Source organism: Ipomoea nil, unplaced genomic scaffold, assembly GCF_001879475.1.
Source record: "Ipomoea nil cultivar Tokyo-kokei standard unplaced genomic scaffold, Asagao_1.1 scaffold1250, whole genome shotgun sequence".
In the NCBI taxonomy this organism is placed as follows: domain Eukaryota; kingdom Viridiplantae; phylum Streptophyta; class Magnoliopsida; order Solanales; family Convolvulaceae; genus Ipomoea; species Ipomoea nil.
The window spans coordinates 920,402-927,321 of record NW_017617678.1 but is presented as its reverse complement, the minus strand read 5'-3'; the positions used below and the strand labels follow the sequence as shown (position 1 = coordinate 927,321).

Below are 6,920 nucleotides of genomic sequence, written 5' to 3'. Positions count from 1 at the left end.
ACACCAACGACAACGATTAAAAAAACCGTTGTCTTTTAAAAAAAAAAAACGCACATAGACAACGGTTTTAAAAAACCGTTGTCGTTGTGGTGTTGTCTTTTCACAAAATGCACAAAGACAACACACTTATAACAACGGTTAAGTAAAAACCGTTGTCTTTGACAAAAGTGTTGCATCAAAGACAACGGTTTAGGACCAAACTGTTGTCTTTTATACAAAAGACAACACTTTTCTTAAAAACTGTTGTCTTTCTAGTGTTGTCTATGTGCATTTTTCTTGTAGTGTTGTCATGTTTATTTCTGAAAAAAAAAAGAAAAAGAAAATGAATGTCGACTTGATGTGGTTAACATATTTAAATAGCAAAAGGATTGAAAAAAGGTAAAAGTACTGTACTAACGGAAAACAATTGCAAATTCCATTGCATTCTCTTTCTCGATCTAAATTGATTAAAGAAATTGAATGTCTTAATAATTAGTTATAAAGTACATGCAATACTTAACATATTTAAAGAGGAAAGCATATTTTGGCAAGAATATTATCTTCCTATATATTAAAGTCATAAGATTTCGGCCAATGAAATGGCTTCATTTTCCCGCTCAAACTATACTACGCCGTTTTGGTTTTCTCTCGGTATTAAACACATAAAAAAAACGAATACAGAAAATCAATTGTGTTTGTCTTTTAATTGAAAGAATAAATCTATGATTAACAGCCATTTTTTAGAGTCCCAATTATTTGGGAAAGTGGTCAGTCGCCTTTCATATTAATGCGGCTGCCAACAATTTAATTGGGACTCTAATAAAGGAACAACTATTAAGTAATACAATACGATACAAATACAAATACAATTGATTTTACGATCTACATACAACGGATACAACATATATATATGAAGTTGCAAATTAAATTTGCCCATGCGTCGTTTGTTCTTCCAATGTGCAGTCTCATTTGGGAGGCAACCGAGAGATCATGGCTGATTTGAAACTTCTCACCAAGCCTGTATAAATACTTGGTACTAACTTCATAATTGTCTACCATTATTCTCTCCTTCAGTCTAAGTGATTCCTTCATCTTTCTTGGTTGCTTTCAAATTTCTGAATATCTGCAAATGGCTCCTGTTTATATTCTAGGCAAAAACATCAAATTATCTACTTACAAAAAAGCTATCAGGCTACGGTTGATTCGTACCTATACGGTACCCGAAGGTCGCAACAGTTCGGATAGCATCAAGAGTCAGGAATGTGTCTTTCATGACAGTGAGGTAAGTTCTCTTTCAATTTCAACTGCAAAAAGAAATGTATAATTTGTTAGTCAATATATATGTTCTTGGTTGATAGGGTACATACATTCATGGGAACATCCCTAAAGACTGCGTGGAAAAGTATTCTAAACTTTTAAAAGAAGGGAAGGTTTATGCCATCAAAGATTTTGCAGTTATATCCCACTACTACCAATACAAAACTACTGATCACAACTACATGATCAGATTTAGTCATGAGACTATTGTTGAGAGACACAGGCGCAAGGGTTTTCCCTTACTAATGTTTCGGCTTAAGTCTTATACTGACTTAATGAGTGGCAATGTGTCTGAAAAGCATCTCATTGGTATGATCTATTACTTATTTTCTCTATATTATATATCCTATATCCTATATCCTATGTTTTCATTGTACTTTGTTCCATTTTAACCCTTCTATTCCCCTTTTAGATGTGATTGGTAGAGTGGTGGAGTACTACAGTCCAAAAGAGATTCTTATAGCTGGATTTCCCTCTAAACTGGTGGATTTTCTCATAGAAGATGGCCAGTAAGTATTCTTCCTCTTATAAATTTATGTCCATATATAAAACTGCATTAATATTTGCATTTTTTTTCCTAATTATAAACTGCTTATAAAATGGACATGTGTAGCATAATATTTTTGTCACCAATATATTACACATACACCCTAAAACTGGCAATCCATACCAGGCCACTGATTCAAATAGATAAAGGCAGATTCAACTAAATCTTAAAAAAGAAATTGAACATGTTAAGTACATACCAGGCCACTGTTTAATGCATTCAATTTTTCACTTTGATCAGTACTATAGTTACACCTGCAGTGAAATGAAATATTCTATAAGAAAAATAGCATAAAGATTGTATGTATTCAAATCTGTGATTGTAGAAGAAAATCCTATAAGAAAATCTTACTAAAGTCAAATGTGGATATCAAGTAATTCGACTCAAATATATATTATACAAAAAATACTTATCTTTATCAGATTCTTTCTATACTCCTTAATGTTGTTTTCAATCACATTGTAAGTCTTGTGCTATTTAAACATCCAATCTGCTTTTGTTGATTTTTCACTGTATTAGCCCAGTAGGACAGATTCAAATTTATTAAAAAACTAGACTTTAACATGTTAAATACATACCAGGCCACTGTTTAAAGCATCAATTATATCACTTTGAGGTGTAGGGTAGTTACACCTGCAGTAAATTAAATATTCTATAAGCAAAATAGCATTAAACAATCAACTCAGTATAAATTTATTCAGTACAATATAACTTATCTACTTACAATCTGTTTATTTAACTTTTAGGGGCAATCATCTTAAGTGTACTGTTTGGGATCAACATGTTGATACGGCCATGCATTATTTCAAGACCCACGTGGAAGGTCCTTTGATTGTTTTACTCCAACTCTGTCGAGCAAAGAAAGTGAATGGTAAGTGCATGATAACTTATTCATTAACATATACATTCATTATTTTTTAACAAATTTCTGTTTCTAATATGTAGATGAATTCAGAATTTCATCCTCCTACAATGCAACACAGTTATGGTTTAATCACCCTTGCAATGAATTTCAGGACTTTAAAGACAGGCAATTCCACATAATTTGTATTTTTAATCAACTTTCCTAGATCAATATGTTGACTATTTTTTTGTTCTTTACTATGCAGTTTGAAAGTTGATACCAGGCCACCTCTAAGTGTGCAAACTGTGTCTCACATGTGCTATGAAAATGCTGCAGAAAGTTCAAAATCTCCTTTGATAGTAACTACTATCGAGGATCTGTATGAAAGAGCCGAGGTACAATGTAACTTATTTTAATCTTAACATTCTATTTTGATTTTTTTAATCCTAATTTTTCAATTTTATTTAATTTGAACTAACAGGAAGGTTACTACTGGGTTCCTGGAAGGATTGTTGCTGTAGAGAGTACTACAAATTGGTATTACCATTCATGCAGGAGTGAGGGATGCTTTAGAAAATTGCACTTGAAGAGTGGGGCTCTACAGTGCCTAACATGTGGCACAACATGGCAAGAGGGAAACCTAAGGTATAGGCTCATTGTGAGGGTAGGAGATAAGACCACTGATGCTCCTTTTCTGTTGTGGGACAAGGAGTGCTGCAAGATAGTTGGAAAGACTGCATTTGATCTAAGGAGCAAATACTCGAAGGTATTTTTTAGACAACAAACAAAAAAAGCTGACTATACAATTTTGTTAAGTGTTTTTTTTTTTTTTTTTTTTTTTTTTTTTTTTTTTTTTTTTTTTTTTGATGAAAGTGTTTGTATTTAAACACTTTTATTTTTTTTTAGGATGGGTCTCCTCTCCCAACTGGTATGGAAGAGGTCCGTAATAAGGCTATGGTCTTCAAAATTTCTGCTAAGAATGATCACTTCAAGAATAAAGCAATAGCTATACCTGTGGTTGCAATAGCACATGATTCAGACTTAGTTGATCATTACTGTCCCTGTTTAAGTGATGATCAAGATCAGCTATCAAGGATGCTAAATGAAGATGATTCAGATGCCGAGTCTGATGTAAGTATTTGAATAAACTAGATACTTCATAGTCTAACTAATTCTTGGTTCTTATTTATAACAGGAATCTGAATCGGGTGATGAGGCAAGCAGTCCCAATCCTACTCAGGCTAAGAAGCAAAAGCTGGATGAACAGGACGAGCCACTTGAGCCAGTGTCATCAAAAAGGAATTTACTTGATCAATTTTCAGCCAGTAGAGATGCAAAGAAAACAAAGACTGTTTTGGTTAAACAGGAGAAAAATTAATGTTCTGTTCTGTGGTTAAATGATGGACAAAGATGTTTGAATATTGGTGATTTGGGTGGACATTGTTTTTGTAAGCTGGATTTTGATAATATGTACTCCTAAGTACATATTATGTGTGATTGGTGATTGTTTGCCATAGACATTATGCACTTTGTATAAGTGCTTTCTTATGATACTTTTATAAATGATTTTTGTATGCTTTATACTATGGTTTGTCTATTTCCTAACTCATTGCAGGTATAAACAGGCAGAGATCAGGTAGCATGCACAAGAAACAGAATGATAAAGAAGGCTAATAGCAGTGGATTTATATAAAGTACTTGTTGACTCAAAGTGTTTTGTCAAAGTTATGTGCAAAAGGAATTCCAAATCTATAAAGGAATGCCAAGCCTAAGAGGAGTAGTTATTGAAGAGTACTAGTTCTAAAAGGAAGTGTTATTGAAGTTTTTAGTTCTAGTCTGATTAGGAATAGCTTTATTATTCACGAATCTGTTAGGAATAACTACTATAAATAGGGGTTGTCCTTTCTTGTAGAATTCAAGCATTCAACATTAATCTTGTGAGGTACGAGAGTCTTTGAGAATAGGATACTAAATTCCCCTAGAAAGTAGTACATGTGTTTAGGTTTCAATAGTTTGGTAGGAAAGATCATTCTATTGTGTAATCTCAGGTTCCAAACAGTGTACTTTAAATATTGAGCTTTTAGTGGATTTAGGCAAGTTCTCAAATTGAGAAGTGCCTCGCAGATTAGGGTTGTTTGCCCGAACTGCGTTACAAATTATTTGTGTTACAACTTCAGTTTCGGTGCTGCGCTTTACAAATTTTCAATTGGTATCAGAGCCAAACTGCTTAAGTTATTAGCAAGATCCTAATGGAGTTTCCCAGAGAAGGACTGTCAAGCACTAGGCCACCTGCCCTCATTGGCACGAATTTTTCCTACTGGAAAGCCAGAATGCAAATATACATCTTGGCACAAGGAGAAGGTGTTTGGAATGCTATAGAAAACGAATGGAAAACTCCAGTTGATGATAAAGGGAACATAAAACCTAAAATTGACTGGAGTGAAGAAGAAAAAACAGAATATAACTTCAACTCGAAGGCAATGAATGCAATCTATGGAGCTGTGAGCGAAGATACCTTCAAACTGATTGCCTCCACTCGCATAGCCAAAATTGCGTGGAGTATATTGTGCGATCATCATGAGGGAAACACAACTGTAAGACAATCTAAGCTTCAGATGATACAAACTGAATTTGAAAACCTGAAAATGGAAGAGGAAGAAAGCATCACCCAATTCAGTGCCAGAGTTTTAAGTATATCCGGAGATGCATTCAACTTAGGCGAACCTATACCCGAACATAGGATCGTCAAAAAGGTACTACGCTCACTACCCGGAAGATTCCAAATGAAAGTCACCGCTATTCAAGAACATAAAGATCTAAACACCTACAAACTGAGTGATCTAATGGGAAATCTTCAAACATATGAGCTTGAGATACTGCAAAAAGGAAAAGATAATGACAAAGGAATTGCGTTCCAATCAAAGCAGAAAGGAAGTCCAGAAATTGATACTGAAACCATAGAACAATCAATCGCTCTCCTAACAAAGAATTTCAACAGAGTTCTCAAACAATTCAACAAATTTAGAAACAAAAGTGCTTCAATCAATCAAGGGGACTTCCCAACTGGACAAAACCAATCTATTTCAAAAAGAAGAGACAGTTCAAATACAGAAGGAATACAGTGCTATGAATGCAAAGGTTTTGGACACATCCAATCAGAATGTGCCACATACTTGAAAAGGAAAAATAAAACATATATAACAACCCTAAGCGATGACTCAGATAGTGAAGAAGATGACAGCAACACAAATTTCGTAGCCTTCACCGCTAGCCATGAAAGCAACAATAGCGATGACATGCAAGAGTTACTAGAGGCATACACTCAACTAAATGCCAAGTGGGAGCAAATAATCAAGAAAAATTTGGAACTCATGGAAGATAATCACTATTTGAAGAATGAAAAAGAACGAATAGAGAAACAATACAAAGAAGCTCAAAACGAACTATTAGACTTCAAAAACAAAGAAGCTAAACTACTACAAGAAATCAAGGAGCTTATCGAAAGACCCAGGACTCCAAGCACAGACACTAGTGAGAATCATCAAACCGAGACACAGGAAGTGTCACAACAGCACTTCCGACACCGAAGAAGAATAAGGTGCTACTATTGCCACAAACTAGGACACATCAAAGCTCACTGCTACAAGAGACAAAATGATCTTTACTACAGACAAAACAACAGAGTATGGCCAACACAGAACATAAATAATAGTAAGAAAATCTGGGTAAGAAAAGACCAAAATGTTGCATATACCTCCAAAACAAACAAAGAGCAAGATATATGGTACTTTGACAGCGGATGTTCAAGGCATATGACTGGAAATTCAAAAAATCTTGAGAACATCCAGTACAAAAATGAAGGGCATGTCACTTTTGGAGACGGTGGAAAAGGACAAATTATTGCAAATGGTACCTTGAATGTCCATGGGCTGCCTAAGTTGTCAAAAGCCCTTTTAGTACAAAGCCTAAAAGCAAATCTAATCAGCATAAGTCAGCTTTGTGAAGATGAACTCAAAGTAGAGTTCTCTAGTGACAGTTGCAATGTGTTTAATCAGAATCATGATTGTGTCATGATGGGAAAAATGTCTACAAACAAATGCTACACATGGGATAGTGATCTATCCGGTTTACAGACAACCATCAGTCAAACACAATTATGGCACCAACGTATGGGACACATAAATTTTCATGACCAAGGAGCATCCCCAGGCTATTCATCAAACAGTGTGATCA

General features: G+C 34.7%; 1 long non-coding RNA gene across 1 annotated transcript; it reads right to left on the bottom strand.

The window, feature by feature from the left end:
• Positions 1–824: 824 nt before the first annotated feature.
• On the bottom strand, positions 825–3,808 carry LOC109184136. The gene is made up of 6 exons (XR_002054710.1): positions 3,700–3,808; positions 2,568–2,691; positions 2,422–2,476; positions 2,043–2,097; positions 1,189–1,283; positions 825–1,102 (listed from the first exon to the last, which is right to left on the bottom strand). It is a non-coding gene; the product is annotated as an uncharacterized LOC109184136 (long non-coding RNA).
• Positions 3,809–6,920: the final 3,112 nt, after the last annotated feature.